General features: G+C 36.9%; 1 long non-coding RNA gene across 4 annotated transcripts in view; it reads left to right on the top strand.

The window, feature by feature from the left end:
- Window positions 1–4,062: 4,062 nt before the first annotated feature.
- LOC112784644 (uncharacterized) overlaps window positions 4,063–23,037 on the top strand; it is a 34,073-nt gene continuing 15,098 nt past the window's right edge. The window contains exons 1-4 of one of the 4 annotated variants that reach the window (XR_011878527.1): window positions 4,063–4,515; window positions 4,839–5,040; window positions 5,159–6,070; window positions 6,157–7,220. This is a non-coding gene — a long non-coding RNA (uncharacterized lncRNA). Of the gene's footprint in view, window positions 4,516–4,838; window positions 5,041–5,158; window positions 7,221–23,037 lie in introns of those variants that run through there. The other 3 variants (XR_011878528.1, XR_011878526.1, XR_011878525.1) reach the window with 3 other exon arrangements.

Raw genomic sequence — 23,037 nt, 5'->3', positions numbered from 1 at the left:
ATTTTCATAAATATTCAATCAACAAAAATTTAAAAAGTTTAAATTTTTAAAACTAATTTATTCTATATTTGTGAAAAAATAGCACTACCTAGTGAATAAAAAAATAAAAAAATATTCTGAAAAAAAATTTTGATTTCAAAAGACAAAGTTTTTTATTAAAATAGAAAAATAAAATAAAATTCAGAAATATTAGAAAGACAAGAAAAAAAGATGAATTTTTTTTTAATTTTGAAACTAAAAACAAAATCTTTTTACCAAAAAGTTGAAAAATAAAGATTTCAAAAATATCCAATCAACAAAAATTTAAAATGTTTAAATTTTTTAAACTAATTTATTCTATATTTGTGAAAAAATAGCATATCCGGTGAATAAAAAATTAAAAAAAATATTCTTACAAAAAATTTAGGATTTCAAAAGACAAAATTTTTATTTTTTTGAACTTTTAAATTTAAAAATAAAATTTTTTATTTAAAATAGAAAAATAAAATAAAGTCCAGAAATATTAAAAAGACACGAAAAATAGATGATAACTTTTTATTTTCAAATTTGGAAACTAAAAAATAATCTTTTTACCAAAAAGCTGAAAAATAAAGATTTTCAAAAATATCCAGTCAACAAAAATTTAAAAGTTTAAATTTTTAAAACTAATTTATTCTATATTCGTGAAAGAATAGCACTATCCAGTGAATAAAAAAAAAGATGAAAACTTTTTATTTTCAAAATTTGATACAAAAAAAAATCTTTTTACCAAAAAGTTGAAAAATAAATATTTCCAAAAATAACCAATCAATAAAAATTTAAAAAGTTTAAATTTTTAAAACTAATTTATTCTATATTTGTGAAAAAATAGCACTATCCAGTGTATAAAAAATATTCTTGAAAAAAATTTAGGATTTCAAAAGACAAATTTTTTTATTTTTTTGAATTTTTAATTTAAAAATTAAATTTTTTATTTAAAATAGAAAAATAAAATAAAGTCCAGAAATATTAGGAAGACAAGAAAAAAAGATGAAAACTTTTTATTTAAATATTGAAAAATAAATATTTTCAAAATATCCAATCAACAAAAATTTAAAAAGTTTAAATTTTTAAAACTAATTTATTCTATATTTGTGAAAAAATAGCACTATCTGATGAATAAAATATATATATATATTCTTGAAAAAAAATTTAGGATTTCAAAAGACAAAATTTTTTATTTTTTTGAATTTTTAAATTTAAAAATTAATTTTTTTTATTTAAAATAGAAAAATAAAACAAAGTCCAGAAATATTAGGAAGACAAGAAAAAAAGATGAAAACTTTCTATTTTTAAATTTTGAAACTAAAAAAAATAATCTTTTTACCAAAAAGTTAAAAAATAAATTTTTTCAAAAATATCCAATCATAAAAAATTTAAAAAGTTTATATTTTTAAAACGAATTTATTCTATATTTATGAAAAAATAGCACTATCCGGTGATTAAAAAATAAAAAAATATTGTTGAAAAAAATTTAAGATTTCAAAAGACAAAATTTTTTATTTAAATTTAAAAATTAAATTTTTTATTTAGAATAGAAAAATAAAATAAAGGCTAGAAATATTTGGAAGACAAGAAAAAAAGATGAAAACTTTTTATTTTTAATTTTTGAAACTAAAAACATAATCTTTTTACCAAAAATTTGAAAAATAAAGATTTTCAAAAATATCCAATCAACAAAAATTTAAAAAGTTTGAATTTTTAAAACTAATTTATTCTATATTTGTGAAAAAATAGCATATCCGGTGAATAAAAAAATAAAAAAAATTCTTACAAAAAATTTAGGATTTCAAAAGACAAAATTTTTCATTTTTTTGAATTTTTAAATTTAAAAATTAAATTTTTTATTTAAAATAGAAAAATAAAATAAAGTCTAGAAATATTAGGAAGGCAAGAAAAAAAGATGAAAACTTTTTATTTTCAAATTTTGAAACTAAAAAAATTAATCTTTTTTCCAAAAAATTCAAAAATAAAAAAAGTTAATCTTTTGCTTGGTTGAGGACAAGCAAGAGCTTAAGTTTTGTGTTGTGATACATCTGCATCTTAAGCACTTTTCTTGGGCATTTCTCATAGAAAATTCATAACTTTTACTTGGAAATTATATGAGTTTCAAGACTATTCTATTAGTACTTTGATTTTCTTGATTTCATGATTCTTGTACGAAAATTATAGGAAAAGAGAACCAAAAGCACAAGGAAAAACCAAGAATTGAAGACAAGTACAAAAAGAATTCGTGGATGCTGTCAACACTGACCTCTTCACACTCTAACAAGTATAACCTGAGCTACAGAAGTTCAAATGATGCAGTCTCAGCGGCATTAGAAATCCAACTTCCAAAACTTTCCAACAATATATAATAAGTCATACTGTCTTTCTAGCATCATAGCGCTAAACGCCGTGACATTGGCATTCAGCGCCAGTCCGGGAAGCAACCATGGCGCCAAACACCACGACTTCAAGTTTGGCACTAGTTCATGCACCCAGGGGTGGTCCCCACACCCTCAGCAATGCAGCCTCATGTATTTAATTTATATTTTATTTTTTTAATTAGAAAAAGATATTATTTAGATTTTTTTAATTTAAATTAGGAAGCTATCTTAGATAAGATTAGTTTTAGAATTTGAATTCGAATTCGAATTAGTAAGAATTTTAGTATAAATAAGTGAGATCACTCACAAAGTTGGGAGTCTTCATATTTTCTCTTACTCTCTCCTCTTGGAAAATTTACAATTTTAATTTCTTAAAGATTTTCTGAAAAACATGAGTTTCTAATTCTCCACGGTTAAGGTTAAGAGCTTTATTAATCCCATGGTTTAATACATTAGCTTTTCTACCTTTAATTTATGAAATTAATTTCTTCTTAAGAAAAGGTTTTCGTTCTTCATCTTAAAGGGTTTGAATATATTGAGAAACCATTCTTCTTTGATTTGAATTCTCTTAAACTCTTAGAAAAGTTGATTAATTGAATTAAGCTTGAAAATTGATTCTCACAATTCTTAAGTTTTGAAACTGGATTGATAAGTGACATAAAATCAACCAGGAAAGATTCTAATGAATTGTGTGGTTTTATAAATCAGTGAACGTTCTTCAACTCTTTTCCTTAAATAATTGACTAAGAGATTAGCGATTAATTAGGTTAAAGAGAAATTAACTCACCAAGAGATTGAGATTTGATTACTAATGATTTGCCATAAAACAATCTTTGCATGATTAAGGTGGAAAGTTAAAAATATTAATCCGAAATTTTAATATCTCCGAAACCTTAATTTTCTTAATCATATTATCTTTACGTCACTCACTGCCTTGCTTTATTTTATTGCTGTTTGTGTTTCAAAGTTTTCGAAACCTTAATTTGATTGTCTGACTAGATTAATCGATTGACGATTGATTGCTTAATCCATTAATTCTCGTGGGATCGATACCCACTCACCGTGAGTTATTACTTGATACGACCCAGTGCACTTGCCGGTTACTACAAGAAAAAAGGCCTATGGCCACGCTTTTTTTGCCACGCTTTAAAAGCGTGGCCAAAAGTGGTCAATGACCACGCTTTTGTGAGGGTGGTGATTGAATAGAGATTTGGCCACGTTTTTTCTTGCCACGCTTCAAAAACGTGGTGAAAAGGGTCAACGGCCACGCTTTTGGAAGGGTGGCAATTGATTGCAGAAACGGCCACATTTTTTTCTGCCACGCTTCAAAAGCGTGGCCCTAGAGAGAAAGAGTGACGTTTTAAAAGCGTGGCGATAGGGTTTCATTACGGCCATGCTTATAAAATGAGGCCATATCCTGGTACTCTTTTGGCACGCTTTAAAAGCGTGGCCAAAAGGTTTTTTTTCTGCCACACTTCAAAAGCGTGGCCATAGAGAGAAACAAAGACGGTTTAAAAGCGTGGCGAGAGGGTTTCATTACGGCCACGCTTAGAAAACGTGGCCATATATCCTGGTACTCTTTTGGCACGCTTTAAAAGCGTGGCCAAAAGGTCCTCATACAAAATAAAACGCTCTATTTTACTTCCTCAATCAAAACGCTGCTTATCTCCTTCATCATTCAAAACCCCTTTTCTCTTTAAAGAACCCAGAAGGCCAGAACCCTAAAAGCTTTGAAGAACCCCAGTCCTCACCCCAGCACTCCGCGAAGAACTCCAGCCCTCCAAAGAACATCGCCGGCGCTCGCGATGCCTCCGTTGTCAATCTCTCTTCCGGCACTCCCACCATCGCTGCTTCTTCGGTGGTGATTCTCTTTGGTGGTGACTCCCTCATCGCAAGTCTCTCTGGTGGTGACTTTCTCCGAGAACGATGAAGATTCGAGCCCTAAATTTAGGGAGCGAAGAGGGGTTCTCCACTTGTTCCGGAGCTCCTCTCACTCCTCGATCCCAAGCCTTAGCTCTCACTCTTCTCTTGTCTTCATTCTCACCGTTCCCAATCACATCTCCTTCGATGACCTCATTCGCTGGTGCGGGCCCTACCTCCACCATCTCCATCGCCTCCTCTTCATCAGGTACCGTTTCTTCTCCTTAAACGTTTGTTGCTTTCTTTGCATATTTCTTTCGTTGAAATCCCAAAATCGTGATTTGACATGTGTAGGAATGATGAAATAGAAAATCGCTACAGTGTGCTAATTGAACTTAGTTTTATCCAGCGTGTAGCTATTGAAATTGTTCTTTGACATAGAGTGCATACTATGCTATAATATTAGAAGCAAATGAAACTATTTTAGAAGCTAACAATATAAATGTTGTGAACTAAGTTGAAAAAATATGCTATAATGAGATAGATAGATTTCCCAAAAATTTCAATATTTCATTGTCTTTTCATTTTCAGATTTTTCCCTAACACAAACACCATCTGGAAGCTGATCAAGACCAGAATTTTTCTTCATATTATTGAGAAGATTTTGTAGTGTGATTTTTTAGGGTAGGTATAGGTGAAATAAAGAAGATGGCTTTTCCAGGAGCAAATGAATCCATGTCAGGAGCCCTTTATTTACAAAAAGGAGAAGATATTCAATCTGAAAGGCATAGCTGTAAGTAATATACAATTTATTTACCAAATATATTTATAAACTATGCTTCTTTCTGCCTTTCATTCTTAGATATTGCTAATAATATTAATGCTTAAAGGGTCTCTTTGCATTATTGCAGTTGGGTAATCCACTTGTAGAATATGCCACTGACTTCAATTCAAGGGCTGAGTTTTTTTGGTCTCACGGATTAATATCAGATTCCCTTTTTACTTTAGTTTTTTTTACTTGATTTTTTTTGTTCCTTTTTACTTGAGTTTTTTTCCCTTCCTATAGCCAAACAGAAAGAAAATGAGAGCATCGATGTGTGCGTAGATGACAAAGTTATAAATTATTTGAACGGAAGAGATGTACAGCAGGTGCTCCATGCCAAGCTCATTGGAGTTCGGAAGTGAGATGTCTGCAGCAAGTAATCTTATCAAACTTTGGATGAACAAAGAAAAAAAATAACAGTAAAATAGAGAATGAAAATTGCACCAAATTTATTTTTCCTCTTTGTATCTCTATTGTTCTGCAAACAAGAAGTTCCACTTGTCTTTCTTTACTTCTTATTTTGACTTTTTCCTTTCTATATGAGCCCTTTTTTTTAATTTATGTTTATATATATTTTTATGTTTTTCTTTTGCTCATGATAATTTTTCTTAGCTCTTGGTTTATTAGATACATAGATCTAGTGCAATAGATAGAAATAGAAGCCAATTGGGGTTGTTGTAAGGACTTTCAGGCCTGTGAGATCAGCCACTTCCAACACCCCCTAACTCCCTCTTCCATTCTTGTTCATTTTTTTCTGTTTCCTTTTTTCCTCTTTCTTTCTCTCCCCTTCCATTATTATTCTACTCTACTCCCTCTTTAATTTTTCTCTTTCTTTCTTTCTTTCTCTTGTCGCCTTGTTGTAGGGTGTGTCTTCTTTCTTTCTTTATTTTTCTTCCCCCCTTTGAATTTTTATCCTTTTTCATGTTATGGGGTTTTTTATTTGTGCTCAGAAGGTTCTTGTGATTAGTGCTCAGAAGGGCAAAGGAATGCAGTTCCAAAGGTAATTTTCTCCACAACTTGTCCTATTGTTAAAGCACATGTTATAATTTTTTGGTTAATTGTGCAACCTTTTTATGTTCCGGATAGAAGTGGAATACTCACTACACTTTGCGATCACTCCTTTCAATGCCCTTGTGTTTCAAAGTGGACATACTTGTCTTGCCCGGTAAGAAGGTTTTTCATTCCTTCATCTTGTTTCCACTTTGTATTGAAGTTCTTATTTTGGCTGGTTTAGGCAATTCTATTGTCACAAAATGTTACTTTTCGGAAGGAAGCAGCTTACTATATGCCTTCTACATCTCGACATATATGATTTTAGAAATAGAGTGACCTCATATGAACATAGAGTTTCAACACTACTTTTGCAGTTTGATTGTTCTGTGTTGTATTTGCTATTATTATGTGGGAATTTTTGGTACCAACAGCTGTTTCTGGTTTTATTGCAAGTGACATGAAAGGATTATAATGTTGCCTATAAATTATTTCTGGTTTTTGATGGTCGAAGTGATCGTTGTCGGTTAGGAATTTCTCTTATAGAAAGAAGAATTTCGTTGTAAGCATAGCTCCAAACCAACAAACAACTCTCACATCAAATTAAGATTATGTATTTTGTCACAAGTAGAAACCCCAATGAAAAATTACCGAAGTATTTAGACTCCGGATCATCTCACGAGGATAACAATGAAGTGGTCAATTATAGCTATGAGAATGCAAGGGCTAAAAGGGGGTTTGGTTGATAAAAGGGGCAATAAAATAAATGGCAAGAAAAGTGAATCAATTAAGCAATTAAACAAGCAAGATAAGGGACTCTTGGCTAAGACTTAGGTAGTTGAGGTCACTATCCTTGTCGCAATTCAAACATTGATAATTATGCGGAACCGAGCTCATTAGGTTTACTCTCTAAAGCCTTAAGTATGTAATGTCTACTCCTAGGCTTGGAGTACGTCAAATGGCTTGATCAACATCAATCCATAAGTACCAACCTAGCTACTAATTGACTTAGTAGTAGGCTAGAGTCAATGGTTATCAAATTGATCCCCAAGGGTTCTAAAATTACCAATTCAACAAAACCCAAGGACTCAAGATCACTCAACCCCCTTAGCCTAGGCCAAGGGTCAAGAGAACTACTCAAAAAATTATAGGAAGCATTATATCAAACACCTAATGTGCAATAAAGTAAACATCACAAAATGCTAAAATTAAGGAAGCCCATAACTTCATAAGCAAGAAATCAATAATAGCAAGCAAGATCAACATGAAAGAAACATCAACATCAAATTACATTAATTGTAAACCAAATCTAACATGAGTTCATCATCACAAACAAGATAGCAAAATGAGAAATTAGCATTACAATTAAGAAAATCAAGATGTAGACATGAGAGAAGAAACAAGATGAAACAAGATGAAAGCAAGGAATTAAACATGGATCCATGACAATCTAACCTAATCCTAACCTAATTCTAGAGAGAAAAGGGAGCTTCTCTCTCTAGAAAACTAACTAAAGGCTCATGTTGACTAACTAATTGCTCCCCCTTGCTTGGACTTCAATTCTGCATGAAATACACTCAGAAACAAGTTGGATTTGGGCCTGGGCAGCTCAGAAATCGCCCCCAGCATTTTGCTTTTAAGTGGGTCACGTGAGAGTATCGGCACGTACGCGCCATGTGCGCGTGCGCGTCGATTGGCTATTTCTTCATCCGCGCGTATGCGGCATGTACGCGTGCGCGTCCTTACGCGAAATCACTTTGGCGTGTGCGCGCCTCGTACGCATATGCGCCCGTTGATGCATTTCCAATCTTTGTTTCTTCATGCATTCTCCACTTTGTATGATTTTCTCCTCATTTCTTCCATGGAATACTTGCCTTATGAACCTGAAATCATTTAACACATCAAGGCATCAAATGGAATTAAAGTGAATCAAAATTACCAATTTAAGGGCCTAAAAAGCATGTTTTTACACTTAAGCACAATTCAAGGGGGAATTACAAAACCATGCTATTTCATTGAATAAATGTGAAAAAGGTGATAAAATCCCCTAAAATAAGCACAAGATAAACCATGAAATCGGGGTTTATCAAATCTCCCCACACTTAAACTAAGCATGTCCTCATGCTAAAATAAAGAAAGAAGCAAAGGGTATCAACATTCATTCAATGCAAACTAACTAAATACAATCTATCTATATGCAACTTATTTACATGAATGTAATGGTTTAGTCAAAATAAATCAATCTCCAAGAATACATATGCAAGCACAAGGGCTAAGGCAATAGCAATCAAGCAAACCACAATTGGATTGAATCATTGAAAGAATTCACAAACTTGCAAGAAAAGATGATCATGGGTGGAAACATGTAATGGAGCATTCGAACCCTCACCGGATGTGTATCCGCTCTAGGCACTCAAGTGTATGGGGTTGATTCACTCAATTCTCTCCTAATCATGCTTTCTAAGATTTTTTTTTCATCTAACAATCAACAATTATTCTATGCATGCATACAAATATCATGAGGACTTTCCCATAGGTTGTAATGGGGCTAGGGTCAAGGTAGAATGCATATGGTCAAGTGAGCTTAAGGTTTGAATCTTTGATTAACTTAAACTTCATACCTAACATATGACAACCTATACAACTCTAAACAAACCTAGCTATCCATTCTTCACTTTTTCTACACACTCATGTATTTCCTTTTGATCATCACACATATGCATTGATTATTATTAAACTTTGAACCTTGGGGCATTTTTGTCCCCTTTTTGTTTCAAAGAGTTTTATATATATATATATATATATATATATATATATATATATATATATATATATATATATATATAAGAACATCAATGCATATGGTTTACACATGATTAATACATGAGTATATACTCAATTCCTAAGATTTTCAACATAAATACACACACACTTTTATCTTTACCCAATGTACCCAACTTTCCTAAATTCTAATGATGAACACTCTCACTAGCCTAAGATAATCAAAGATCCAAACAAGGGACATTTATTGTTTTTCACTTAGGCTTGTAATGTGCTACGATTAAGAATAAATGGGTTAAGCATAGGCTCAAAATTGGCTAGCAATAGAAGATAAAAGGTAGGCTATTTGGGTAAGTGAGCTATTTGAACAATGGCCTCAATCATATAAATGCTTATATACACAAAATAATGGACATAAAGAATCAAGCAAATCAAAGATTACAATCATAGGAAGAGAATAATGCACACAAGAATGAAAATAAGTGGTTATATGATGTAACCACACAATTAGGCTCAAATCTCTCATGCTTGTGTTCTTTGCTCAAAACATGATCCACAATTGTATTATTCAAGCAAGTTCTAAAAAAAATTTTCAACCAATTGGAGTGGTGCTTTAGAGATGGAATTCTTGAAAATTTTCATTATATTGACTAAGCTTATTCTAATGTAAGGTTGTGATTTAGAAAATTTTAAAACACAATTTTCCCTAGTTTACGCCCCTTTTTAATCAAAACACAATTCTTATACAAAAAGGGTCAACTAGGTTTTAACAATCCAAAATATTTTTCTAGTCACAATCAAAAGCCAAGATGCAACATATATATACTAAAAGTGTACAAGAACCAAAATAAGGGTATCCACAATGACAAATATGTACAGTAATCCCAAAATGATCACAAAGATAAAGTGTAAGGATAAAATGTGAAATAAAATAAAGTAGCAGAAACTAGAGGATAAATGTTTAAAAATTCACCACATAAATGCTATTCACCGGTTATGAGCGGTGACCTCCCCACACTTTAGGATGAAGCATCGTCCTCGATGCTACTACTGAAGCTCGGGATGGGGGTCAACAGTCGCGCTGGGCTGTGGGTCAGGATGTGGCTCAGGCTGTGGTACTGGCTGTGAGTCCTCAGGGGGCTGCTGAGCCTCTGTGGTGGCCTGTGTCTCTGGTGGTGCCTCCTATTGAGTCGGCTCCTCTACATGCTCCTCCTCCTGATCCTGTTCGTCGGAGGCTGGAGAGTCTGGGAGCGGAGGTAGCTCAATACCCTGTGAGACAAACACCTGATCTATGCAGTCGAGACGTCACATGATACGACACTAGCTGCGCTCCATGAAGCGAAACAGGCGCTGCACCAACAGGTAAGTCGGCTCAGGTGCAGGAGGTGGTGGTAAGGATGCTACGACTGCTGAAGTAGAGGGGGTCCTGCTGCTGCTCAAGAACGGCATCTGGGTGGGGGCTTCTCGTGCACCCATCCACCCCATGGAATAGTAACCTCCTTGTCGTCATCATCTGGGGGTGGTGATGTCACATCATCATCCTCCCACGGGACATCAGCCAGCTCAATCATGCTGGTGACCAAGGTAGAGAATGGTAGCAGGCCACGGATATGAGTTCGCCACATACTCTGCCTGATCAGCCGGGAGAAGTCTACCTCCTTCTCCTCCATCACACAACCAATCAGAACTAGCATATCCATCGGAATCTCTAAGAAGTGAGTGGTGGGCAAGACGTAATGGGCGAATATATGCTGCCAAGTCTTAGCCTCTCTCGACAGATAAGTGAAACGCATCTCCTTGGGTTTCTTGTTCCCAGAATCCATCACCCAAGGGGCGTCAGGTGTGGCAATCACGCGCTTAGCGCCTCATAGTCAAAAGTCATGCAGTGGATAGCCATCTCTGCCTGCTGATAGGCACATGTGTCATCAGTATGAGGTCAGCAAAGCAATGCCTCCCTGATAGCAGCCTCGGTGATCAGAATCTCTCTACCCCGCACTTGGACCGAATCAAGAGTGGCACGGAAGAAGTTGCACTAGAATTTTCTCACCCATGAAGTGTTTATCCTCCCCAAATCTCTGTCAACAAAGTCCAATCCCAACTCCAGAATGCGGGTATTTATGGCGCGTCTCACATCATTGGGAAGGACCAGCTTCTTTTCAATGTTCAGGTTCGTCTTTTGGAATTTAGGGAAGCGAAGCTCACAGTAGAGGTTGGAAAATTTGATTGGGTCAGTGGATGGGAGTAGCTGATTCTCCTTGTCCACTTCATTCAGGAGATTCTTAGCATAATTAGCATAAGGCGAAGGGGGGTAGAGTGCTTCTTCTTCTTTGAAGTAGTGGCTATAGCTTTTCCCTTGTCTGACATCCTGAAAAATAGTTATGATATGATATAAGCAATTAGCCAAGTAGATATAAAGCACTCAAAGTAAAACACATTCATGAAGTGAGTGAAGAAAATAGAATTCTTGGAATGCAAGTAACAGAATTCAAAATTCAAACCAAGTCACAAACCAAGAATTTAAACCACAATTGCACATTACTTGTTCATTGAGCCTAAGAAATGCCATATTCAAAAGAATGATTAAAAAGGGTTATGGAGAGAGGAAGAAAATCAGTTGGTTAATCAAGTTAGAGTTAGAAATTAGTTCAAAAATCAGTGATATGACAATTATCAGCTCAATTAAAAGAAGTGTACAAAGTATGGATGCAAGCATACTCACAACCATGAATTGCATATAGTCATTGATGATGAAATACAACATTGCCAAAAAGCAACCAGTATGAAAACAAGTCATCAGTCAATGCGAAGATCACTAGAATTGTATGAATTGGTGTTTGTAAAATTAAAACTTCAATGAATAATGCACATAAATGAAATTCAAACACCAAATTTCAATGAGGTATGAAGGTCACAAGGTTGAGATAAGAGTTGAAAATTTATGCACCATGTGACTAAAGGCACTTTGGGTATAGAGAAAATGAGTTACATTAGCCACATAGGTGGAAGAAATCATCAACCTTGTGAAAGCAAGCAAATGGGACTCAATTTCAAATGAAAACCAAGTTTATGGTCAATCTGAAAATTTACCCAAACTATCCAATGCATAGATGTAAATCAACATTGTAATCAAGCAAAGAATATAATAAGCATGACCAAAACCTGTAAACATGTTCTTGAGGAGTCTCCAAAACCATTTAACAAACAAAATCCTATTGACACAGAAATCGTCAAATAGAAGTTTGTTGCATCAAGTGAAACAATGTTGATTCATAAGATATTGTTAGGAAAAATCCGGCAGTATTTCAGCAGTAAATTGGCCATTTCCCAAAATCAAACAATCAAATCAGGTTCCATATGGATGCATTACAATTAAAGACAAAATCCAGATATGAATTCATATGAAATAGGTATGTAAGCCAATATATAGCAACAAATAGCAATGAGCAATTAGGCAACTAGTAGTCATGAGGGAAGCAACATTTAGCATCAACAATCCGAATTGGCACAGGGCAAATAAAATAAAATAGAATAATTTCAAACAGCAGCACAAATTCAAAGAAGCCTAAATCCACTACTCAGCCCAGATTCTCTAACCACCTAATTAAACTAATCAAACTAAACTAATAAACAAAATTAACGTAAAACAGTAAAGGAAACAGAACAGGGGAAGACAGATACCTGGGAAGTAGAAACTGAATAGAGCAGACGAGTGATGGAGAGAGGAAGAAATGTGACCAGCTGAGGGTTGGTGGTCACGATGGGGGCTTACCAGCGACAATGGAGTCGCGGCCGTCGTTGGCGGTAGAGCAGGGGGTGAGAATGGGTGAGACAGAGAGGAGAGAATGGAATGAGAAAGAGAGGGCAAGAAAGAAGGAGCGAGGGAAGAAGAGAGGGGGTTGTAATGACGGCGACGGTTGCGGGATGCTCGCCGGCGCGGTGGTTATAGAGCCGGTTATGGGGAAAGAGAAGAAGAAATGGAACGTTGGAGAAGAGGGAAGGATTGGGGGTGCGACTGCGCTAGGGCTTTCGCGTCCCTGGGTAAGTGAATTTTTCGAAACCACGCGTGCGCGCACCGTGCGCGTCCGCGTGGGTGGGAGAATAAGGAAGGGGCGCAGAAGCGCCATCCGCGCTTACACGTAGATAAGTGAATTGAGAATGGGCGCGGACGCGTACGGTGCACGTCCGTGCGGATGAGCTGGGCCAGAGGCACAAAAGGGGCCCAGAGTTGGCATAACTCTCGGGTCTTTTGGCCTGTTGATGCAAAAACGGATCGACGCGCACGCGCACTGTGCGCTTGCGCGTGGATGGGTTGACTGATGATAGGGCGCGGAGGCGCCAGGTACGCCTACGCATGGTTAGGGAAACACAAGGGGGCACGGACGCGTACAGCATGCGTTCGCGTGGGTTAAGGCACAGAGTTGGCCCAGAATTGGCACAACTCTCTGGTCCTTGGGCCAGAAAACTTAGATGCATGGCCCACGCGCGCGCGCACTGTGCGCTTGCGCGTGGCATGTTTTTTTTTTAAAAGCAACAAGAAGAGCTCTAAATCTTCCCAACCTTCTCTAGGACTCTAGAACTAGCTAAGATGCAAAATCAAACATGTTTTTGAAATTTTTTTTTGAGGATTTTTCAAACAAATTGAGGAAACTTGCAATCCAAGCAAAAACTCAAATTCAAAGAATCATCCCTAATTAAGGCTTAGAATCTATAAACACCTTAGCAAGCAAAACAAAATATATTGAGAAGTAAAGAAACTATATAAAATGGAACTCAATTCATTTATTCATTATATCTACAAGAGAATGGAAAGAGTTTACCATGGTGGGGTGTCTCCCTGATGACAAGTCATTATATGCAAGTTTTTCAAGCAATTTTTCACTTGTTTCATTAGGTTTTATGTACTTTCTTGCATTGTAAGTAAGTGGTTTGGAGTGGAATTGCATGGTTTTGTTGAATCAATCAACCACCCTTTAATTGATACTAAATCATGATGTTTAAACTAAATTTAATTGGTTTTTGAATGATTTATAAACCTTGTGAATTTGGTGATACTTTGATTGGTTGTTTTGATTACTTGTAGGTGAAGAAAAGAAGAAAACAAGAAAGCGTAGCCTAAGAAGCGTGGCCCAAGGAAAAGAAAAATGTGGCAAAAGAGACAAGGAAGCGTGGCACATTAAAGGAGGAAAGCCACAACGCTCTCTCCAAGAGCTCAATGATCTCCAAAGGAGCATTATAATTCAACCAAGGAAGCAAAGGCTTGAATGCTACGCTCTCTTTGAGAGCTGAGCACTATAATGAACCAAGGAAGAAAGGGAAGAAGCACAATGGCCAGCTCTTGCCAAGAGCATTATCGGGCTCCATCTAAAAATAAATTCAAGGAAAAGCTTGCTAATGCTTGCCACAAGGTTCGAACTCATGAGCAAGGGGGAGTGAGGGAGCGCTACTCACAAAGGAAAATAAGCCAAACTTGGCCAAAATGACCTCACAAGGATTCGAACCAGGGATAGTCATGAAGAGTGGGGAGAAGGCGCTACAAGAAACCAAGAAAATTGGCACCAAAATGCTCTCACCATAATTCGAACTTGGAACCTCATTCACCAAGCAAAGAGAGCTGCGCTCTCAAGGAGAGCTGAGCGCTACTCCCCTTATTCCTTGAAGTATGATGCACGAGTGTGACACGGCCAGGGAAGCATGTCACGCACAATTTGGCACGGTCAAGGAGCTTGGTGCACACAAGACAAGCCTCAAGGCAGCAAAGGGAGTGCTGCGCTCTTGGAAAGAGCTGAGCGCTACCCTGGTGCTAGCTTGGCACGCTACAAAGGGCCAAGGACACATGTCATGAATGTTGCGTTCTCCCTACCAACTGAGCACACTACTGGGATTAAGCACCCATGGGCCAAAATTGAACCAAAATTCAATTTAAATTCAATTCTTCACCAAATTAAAAAGCCCACTCCAAATTCTAAAATCCAAAAATAGGAAGTGTATAAATAGAAGCTAGTTTGAGTTAGAAAGGACCTTTTTGTTTACTTTTGAATTGTCAATCTTAATTTCTAGCTTTGGAGGTTTGGAAATTGAGGAGAGAATTGAATTCTCTTCTTCTTTGTTCTTGCCTCTACCCTTTTGATCTTTGTTTTAGATCTTGGGTGGAGAATTGAAGAAATTCTATTTCAATCTCACCTTGAGATCTCTTTGTTTGTTTTCTGCATAATTCTAGAAACTGTGATTTGAATCCAAATTCTGTTTATTGCTTCCTTCTACTTCTTCTGCAATTTACTCTTCCATTTCCTTTGCAATTGTTCTTGGGTGGATCAAGGAAGGAATTGAGATCTAGACTTGTTCTCTAGTCTCCTTCAACCCTGAGATCTTCAACTTCCCTTGAGTTATTGCAATTGAGCTACAGTTTGTTTTCTGTTTGGATTTTCAAGCAAGTATTCTTTTCTGTTTAGATCTGTTGCATTTTCAATTCATACTTTACTTCTCTTATTCATGCCATTTTACTTTCTCTTGTTTAATTTCTGCAATCCCAACTCCCAAATCCTTTTATGATTCAAGTCATTTACATTTTTTGCACTTTAAGTTTCAGCTATTTACGTTTCTTGCAATCTAAGTTTCTGCAATTTACATTACTTGCACTTTAAGATTCAGCTCTTTTAATTCTTCTGCACTTTAAATTCTTGTCAATTATCCCTCTCCCTTTAAATTTCATGCAATTTAGCTTCTGTTGGATACAAATCACTCAAATCAACTCTTGTTCGCTTGACTAAATCAACCACCTAACTAAAATTGCTCAATCCTTCACTCCCTGTGGGATCGACCTCACTCATGTGAGTTATTACTACTTGATGCGACACGGTACACTTGCCGGTGAGTTTCGTGTTGGATCGTTTTCCACACATCAAGTTTTTGGCGCCGTTGCCGAGGATTGATTAGATTGACAATGATTAAGGAAGGTGGAGGTCTAGATCAAGCACTTTTTCTTTTCTGTTTCTTTACTTTTTGACTAACACACTAACTGTTTGAATTTTTGCTTAAGCTAACTAAAACCTCACTCTAGCAATAGAGTGAAGTTTTCCTGGTTTTTCTGGTTTAGTGTGATTTTTATGTTTTGTTTGCATGTCAGGGACAAGGGGAGCTATACCCACCTTTTGTGAACAAGACGAAAGAACCCTCAGGAGATTAAGAAGAGAAGCAAGAGGTAAAAGTGTCATTGGAGAGGAAGAATCAGAGGAAGAGTTCCAGGACATGGAGGAACACTCAACAAACCCAACAAATCCACCAACAGGAGCAGCCAACAACAACAACAATCCAACACAGAGAAGAGTTTTGGCATCCTATATATTTGCAAATCCTAGACATTGTGGGAGTAGCATTCTTACCCCAAATGTTAATGTAAACAATTTTGAACTGAAGCCACAGCTCATCACCTTGGTTCAAAATAACTGCTCATATGGAGGAAGACCACTTGAAGACCCAAACCAACACTTATCTACTTTTCTGAGGATTTGTGATACTGTCAAAACCAATGGGGTGCATCCAGATATATACAAGCTGCTGTTGTTTTCATTTTCTCTCAGAGACAAAGCCACTCAATGGTTAGAGTCATTGACGTGGCGGAAATTGGCGAGTTACGAAATTATTATAAGAGATACGTTTCAAGTACAGTTCTTAACCAACCGAAATTCCGTTTATCAATTTAGAAGGGGTTGTCACAAAAATTAGAATTAAAATACTGGGAGTATGAATCCCAGGTCGTCTGCCAATGAGTTGCAGAAAGGTGTGCTATTTTATTAATCAGATGTTTTCTAAAATGGTTTGAGTTGATAAATAGGAAATTAAATTAGAGAATTTATGTAATTTAAATAAAAACCTTGACTGGCAGTAGATTAGTTGGAAGCCCTATTCTTGTTGGAGTACCCTCAAGATTAATTGATAATTAAAGGTTATTCTTCTTAGTTATCCCTTACTAGGTAAAGGAAAGTCAAGCAAGTTGGAAAGCTATTTCTATTCACAAGTCCCAATCCTCTCTCTTGGAAAGGATTAGTGTCAGTGACTAGAGGGCAATCCAACAATAAACCCAATTACAATTTTTCTCTTGAGCATTCCAACTCAAGGTCTTCCTGTTAATCAACTCCCAATCAAGTTATGGAACTACTCGCTCATTATGAATGTAAACTCCACAACATAAGAAAGGGAAATAAAGAAAGACATGATAAATGATAATTAAAAAGATCAATTAAAAATAAAAGTAGTTCTTGTATTAATAAATTCTAAAAATAATCCAATAGTAATTCTAAATAAATTGAAGACATGGAAGAGTAAGAGACAAGTAAGGAAACAAACTAGAATGATGAAGTTCTGACGGAGGTAATAACTCTTCTCAATATCCCAATCCAAAAAGCAGTAAATCAAAATCCTAAGAACTATGAATGTGTAGAGAGAAAACCTAGAGGAGGAGTAAAATCAGATCTAAAAACTAAAACTATGCGGAATGAATGTTGTGTATCGCCTCTGCATGTTCCCTGGCTCTAATATGCTTTTCTGGGCCGAAAACTGGGTCAAAACAGGGCCCAAAATCGCCTCCAGCGAATTCTGCAGATTCTGCAGATCGCGCATGTCACGCGATCGCGTCATCCAGCGTTCTGCGTTGCCACGTGTGCGCATCATCCACGCCTTCGCGTCACTTGTGCAGTTTCCAATCCACGCGGCCGCGTGAGCCATGCGTCCGCATCACTTCTCGCTGGTCATCTCCTTAATTTCTTGTGTTCCTTCCATTTTTGCAAGCTTCCTTTCTAATCTCCAAGTCATTCATGCCCTATAAAGCCTGAAACACTTAACACACAGATCACGGCATCGAATGGAATAAAGGAGAATTAAAATACAAAATTAAAAGTTTCTAGGAAGCAAGTTTTCAACCATAAAGCATTTTTAGGAAGGAATTATAAATGCATGTTTATTTAATGAATAAGTGGGTAAAGATTTGATAAAACCACACAATTAAACACAATATGAACCATAAAATAATGGTTTATCAGTCATTCCCAAGAGATAGCATCAACAATTGGGAGGATTTGGTGAGCAAGTTTCTTGCCAAATTTTACCCGCCTCAGAGGATTATTAGATTGAAGAATGAAGTACAAACATTCACATAGATGGATGCTGAACCTCTCTATGAGGCATGGGAAAGATACAAGGCTCTAATTAGGAAGTGTCCTCCTGAAATGTTCAATGAATGGGACATATTATAGAATTTTTATGAAGGCTTGACATTGAAAGCTCAAGAGGCACTAGATCACTCAGCAGGGGGCTCTTTATAATTGATGAAAACTGCAGAGGAGGCCCAAAATCTCATTGATATGGTGGCTAACAATCAGTATTTCTTTGCTCACCAAAGGCAACGCCAACCATCACAAAGGAAAGGAGTGATGGAGTTGGAAGGAGTGGATTCAATCCTAGCTCAAAACAAAATGATGCAGCAGCAAATTCAGCAACAATTTGAGCAAATGGCCAAAAGAATTGATGGCCTCCAAGTTGCAGCAGTGAGCACAAGCCAACCATCACTCACATGGGGGACAAATAAAGAAAATCAAGAGGATCAGCAGCAAGAACAAGTCCAGTATATGCACAACCAAAATTCTGGATCAAATGAGGTTTATGGTGACACTTACAATCCATCATGGAAGAACCACTCCAATCTCAGATGGGGAGACAAACACACTCAGAATCAGCAGCCATGGCAAAAAAATTCAAACCAAAATAGTTGGAAAAATACAAACCACAATAACCAGCAGAATAATAACCAAAATCTATATAGAAAACCCCAAAACACTTACCCCAACTCTAACCATTATCCATCCAATAACCAAATTACCAACCTAAACAACCATCATTCACCCTTACCAGCTCACAACCAACCACAAATTTCACAAGACTCTCAGAGAATCTCCCAGTTGGAGATGATGATGGAGAAGATGCTAAAGTACCAAGAGACAACAAGCAAGAATCATGAAGCTTCTATAAGAAACATAGAGAGGCAGATTGGACAGCTTTCTAAGCAAGTTGTAACTGAAAGACCATCAAGTACACTCCCAAGTGATACAATTCCAAATCTGAAGGAAGAGTGCAAAGCCATACAACTGAGGAGTGGAAAGATCTTGGTGAAAGATGAAGGAGCAACCAAGAAGCAAAAGGAAAATGACAAGAAGCAAGCTGAGAAAGAGGAAGCTAGCAACAAAGAAGTGACAGCAAGCAAGCAAACTTCAGAGAAGCTCAAAGAAAAGGAAGAACAGCTATAAATCTCAAGAAAAGGGAAGAAAGCAAAGGAAGAACCAACCAAAGAACAAAGGCAGGGAGTGAACTTCACACCTCCATTGCCATATCCCCAAAGGTTCAACAAGGAGACTAAGGACCAATATTTCCCTAAATTCCTTGAAGTCTTCAAGAAATTGGAGATAAATATCTCACTGACTGAGGCATTAAAGTAAATGCCTCTATATGCAAAATTCTTGAAGGAGCTCATTAACAAAAAGATAAGCTGGCATGAGAAGGAAACTATACTGCTCATTGAAGAATGCATAGTATTAATCCAGAAAGGACTTCCTCCTAAACTTGAAGACCCTGGAAGTTTCTTTCTACCTTGTACCATTGGCATTATGATCATCAATAAGGTAATGTGTGATTTAGGGGCGAGTATCAATCTTATGCCCTCTTCTTTGGTGAAGAAGCTGTGCATAGAGGAAGTGAAGATAGTACAGATGTCTTTAGAATTGGTGGACAAGTCAGTGATATGTCCCAGGGGCGTGATTGAAAACCTTCTAGTTAAAGTGGACATATTCATATTCCCTGAAGACTTTGTGATCTTAGACTCAGATGAAAATGGAGGTGATTCCATTATACTAGAAAGACCCTTATTGGCCACAGCAAGGGCCATTATAGATGTGGAGCAAGGAGAGCTAACCCTCAGAATGCACAATGAAAGCATCACCTTAAATGTTTTTCCAGAAACACAACACATTGAGGAAACAAGAAATTGCATGGAGACTGATAAAGGAGGCTTGCAATGGAAGAAGAAAACAAACAAAATAGTCATTGATTACCTTCCAGAACAAGAGACAAACAACACTGCAGAAACAAAGGAGAATGAAATTGTGCAGAGTGATGAAGAAAATCAAGAAGAAATTGAAGTGTTAACTATTGGGAAGGAAAGTCCAGAGATACAATCCATTGCCAAAAAGGGGGAAGGATCTACACACAGAAAGAAGAAAAGCAAGAAAAGGGTTAAAAGGGGGTGGAAGAACAAAAAGATCCCAACTGAGGGATTCCAAAAAGGGGATAAAGTGCAGTTAATCTATCAACAACTGGGGACAAGCCAACAAGCTGATGACTACTACACTGTCAGCAAAATACTCTCACTAGAGCATGCTGAAATTGAGCATCAAGGCACTAAAAGGAAGATCACAGTGAGGGGAGACAAGCTGAGACACTACAGTCAGCAACCACCCTAATGAGGGGCCAATGTCAAGCTAGTGACAATAAAAGAGCGCTCCATGGGAGGCAACCCATGATCTAAGATTTTTGCCTTGTCTTTAAAATTCAATAATCTATGATCATTCTAGCATGAATTTGATTTCTCATGAACTTACCTGATAGCTGCATGCACTGTTTTAAAGTATATATTGGACTTCTAAGTTTGGTGTGCCTTAAGGCACTCCAAGTGGCTTTTCAAGCTTTCTTAGACTATATGCTTAATCATTGTGATAAAGTATACAGTCAAACATTAAGTTTGGTGTCTACATATGCACTAATTTGCAGAAGAATTAATTTCTGTTCATGAAATCAAAGCCATGCACGAATGGATCATGCATAGTTCATCTTAGGAATTCATATTAAGAAATAAAATGTGCTTTATGAATAATATGCCAATTGTGATGGATTGTGTGCATTTTGCATAGACTCCTTAGCAATTGACAAGTTTGGTGTTCACCAAATCTTGATTCATTATTTAAGGAACACAATGGGTTCTTTATGAATAAAGCACATGATAGCTAGTTTAAATGTTCATCACTACTCTACCGTGTTATATCCTAAGACTCACTATTTTTTTGATTTGGTTGAATAGGAAAAAGAAGATTAAGAAGAGGACAAGAAAAAGGAGGGCCACGGCTATGACAAGTCAAGTGAGAAGTGATCACATGTGCCTAGAGAAGCATGCCCCTTGGAAAGCAAAATTTGCATGCATACACCATTGGACACCAAAATGCATGCAACCAATGAGAAGAGAATCCTCGTCAAGCTTCAACAATGCATGCAGGCCATTCATTTCATGAGTCTTCTATATTGTTCAACTCATTCTTCACCCTTCATTGTCATAACCGAACTCCCTCCTCCCTTGTGGTCTTGTTAGAAAGCTTGAAAGCCTTGTCTATAAATAGCCTTTAACACAACATGGCTTACACATTCATACAAGCTACCTTCACTTGTAAACCTTAGCTTCACTCTTCTTCCACTCCAAAAACACGGCCAACAATTCTCCTTTCTCTAAACAGCACATCATTTCCCCTTTCCTTTCACAGCAAAACCAAACATCACTCCAAACACAACCCCACCTTTCTCTTCTTCTCACCCCAAATTCAATGGCCTCTTCAAGTTCAAGGAGAAGACCGGGAAAGGAACCAATGGTGACCAAACCCCAATCCTATGATGCAAGGAAATTTAGATATCAGTTTCATGAAAGAAAATATCTTAAGCTCATGAAAACAAAGCATATCATTTATAAGAAGGATTTTGAGCTGAGGGATGGGGAGTACCCCATCATGAGGCAAATCACTAGGGAAAGAAGGTGGAAACTTCTATGCGATCCTCTCATCAACATTAGTGCAGTCATGATCAGGGAATTTTACACAAATACTATTAAAGAGAGCGAAGACAACATCCCTTACAAGAGTTATGTTAGAGGAGTTGAAGTGGATTTTAGTCCAGCATCCATTATAAGGGCCCTGAAGTTGAGAACCATAACTTATGAAGAGTTTAGCTATGAGGCCAGACTGCAGGGAGAGAATGACCCCGATGAGATCTTACAGGGGATATGCTTGGAAGACACAGACTGGGAAAGAGATTCAAAAGGAGTCCCAAGCCACTTGAAAAGAATAAATCTCATTCCTGAGGCCAAGGGGTGGTATAAAATAGTAAGGAGGTCTATACTTCCTACTGGAAACACCTCAGGGGTTACAATCAAGCGAGCACTCTTGACATACTGCATCCTACATGGAGGAGAAATCAACCTCGCATTTTTTCAACTCATAGCCGACAGTATTCAAGAGATAGCTGAAAGCACAAACAAATCAAGTAGGCTTGATCATCCGAGCACCATCCTAAGGCTATGCAACAAAGCTGGAGTGATCTTTGAAGATGAGGACACAGAGTAAAAAAGGGGAAGAGAATCACAAAAAGAAGCATGGAAGGCATTAATGAAGATGATGATCAAGAAGAAAGACCCCAAAGGAGAAGAAGATCACTAGTGGAGGAAGAGCAAGCTCACGATGCCATAGACATGAGTCAATTGCAAAGAGCTCTTGAGGAAATATCACAACAAAATGTGAGAGTACAAGAGCAGTATTCAAGGCAACAAGAGCTATATTTGCAATAACAAGAGCAATATCTAGAGCACCGGGAGCAATATTTGAAGGATAGAGAGCAAAATGAAGCTTGGTAGCGTAGAATGGAGGAGAGGCAAGAGAACTGGCAGCAACAAATGATGGCTCAACAACAAGAATTCCAAACAAAGGTTCTTGAGGGGCAGAGAGAACAAACAACAAATCTTAAAGAGTCATATGACAAAATGTTCCTGACCCAAGCCAAATCTGGGGAATATATTCACAACTTGTATCAGTGGAAGAATATACATCATACTATTGGAGAAAGTAGGCACACAGATAGAATAGAGTATGATGAGGATACACAAGCAAAGTTGGATTATTTAACCCATAGCATGCCAGCATTGAATCCACAAATCAAACCATTTGAGCAATGCCAAGAGTTAAGAGACCGTCAGAGGGCAAAGACCGAGAGGCATTCATCATGGATGCATCAAAGATTGGAGGCATCAGGACTTTCAGGTCTCATAGATTTTGTCTGGGATAGAAGATGCCCTGGTAAAGAAGCTCAGGACTATTCCAAGCTCTGGAAGAGAAAGAAGAA

This window comes from Arachis hypogaea, chromosome 20 (assembly GCF_003086295.3).
Source record: "Arachis hypogaea cultivar Tifrunner chromosome 20, arahy.Tifrunner.gnm2.J5K5, whole genome shotgun sequence".
NCBI classification, from domain to species: domain Eukaryota; kingdom Viridiplantae; phylum Streptophyta; class Magnoliopsida; order Fabales; family Fabaceae; genus Arachis; species Arachis hypogaea.
The sequence above is the reverse complement of the archived record's forward strand: the minus strand, read 5'-3'. Positions and strand labels throughout refer to the sequence as shown.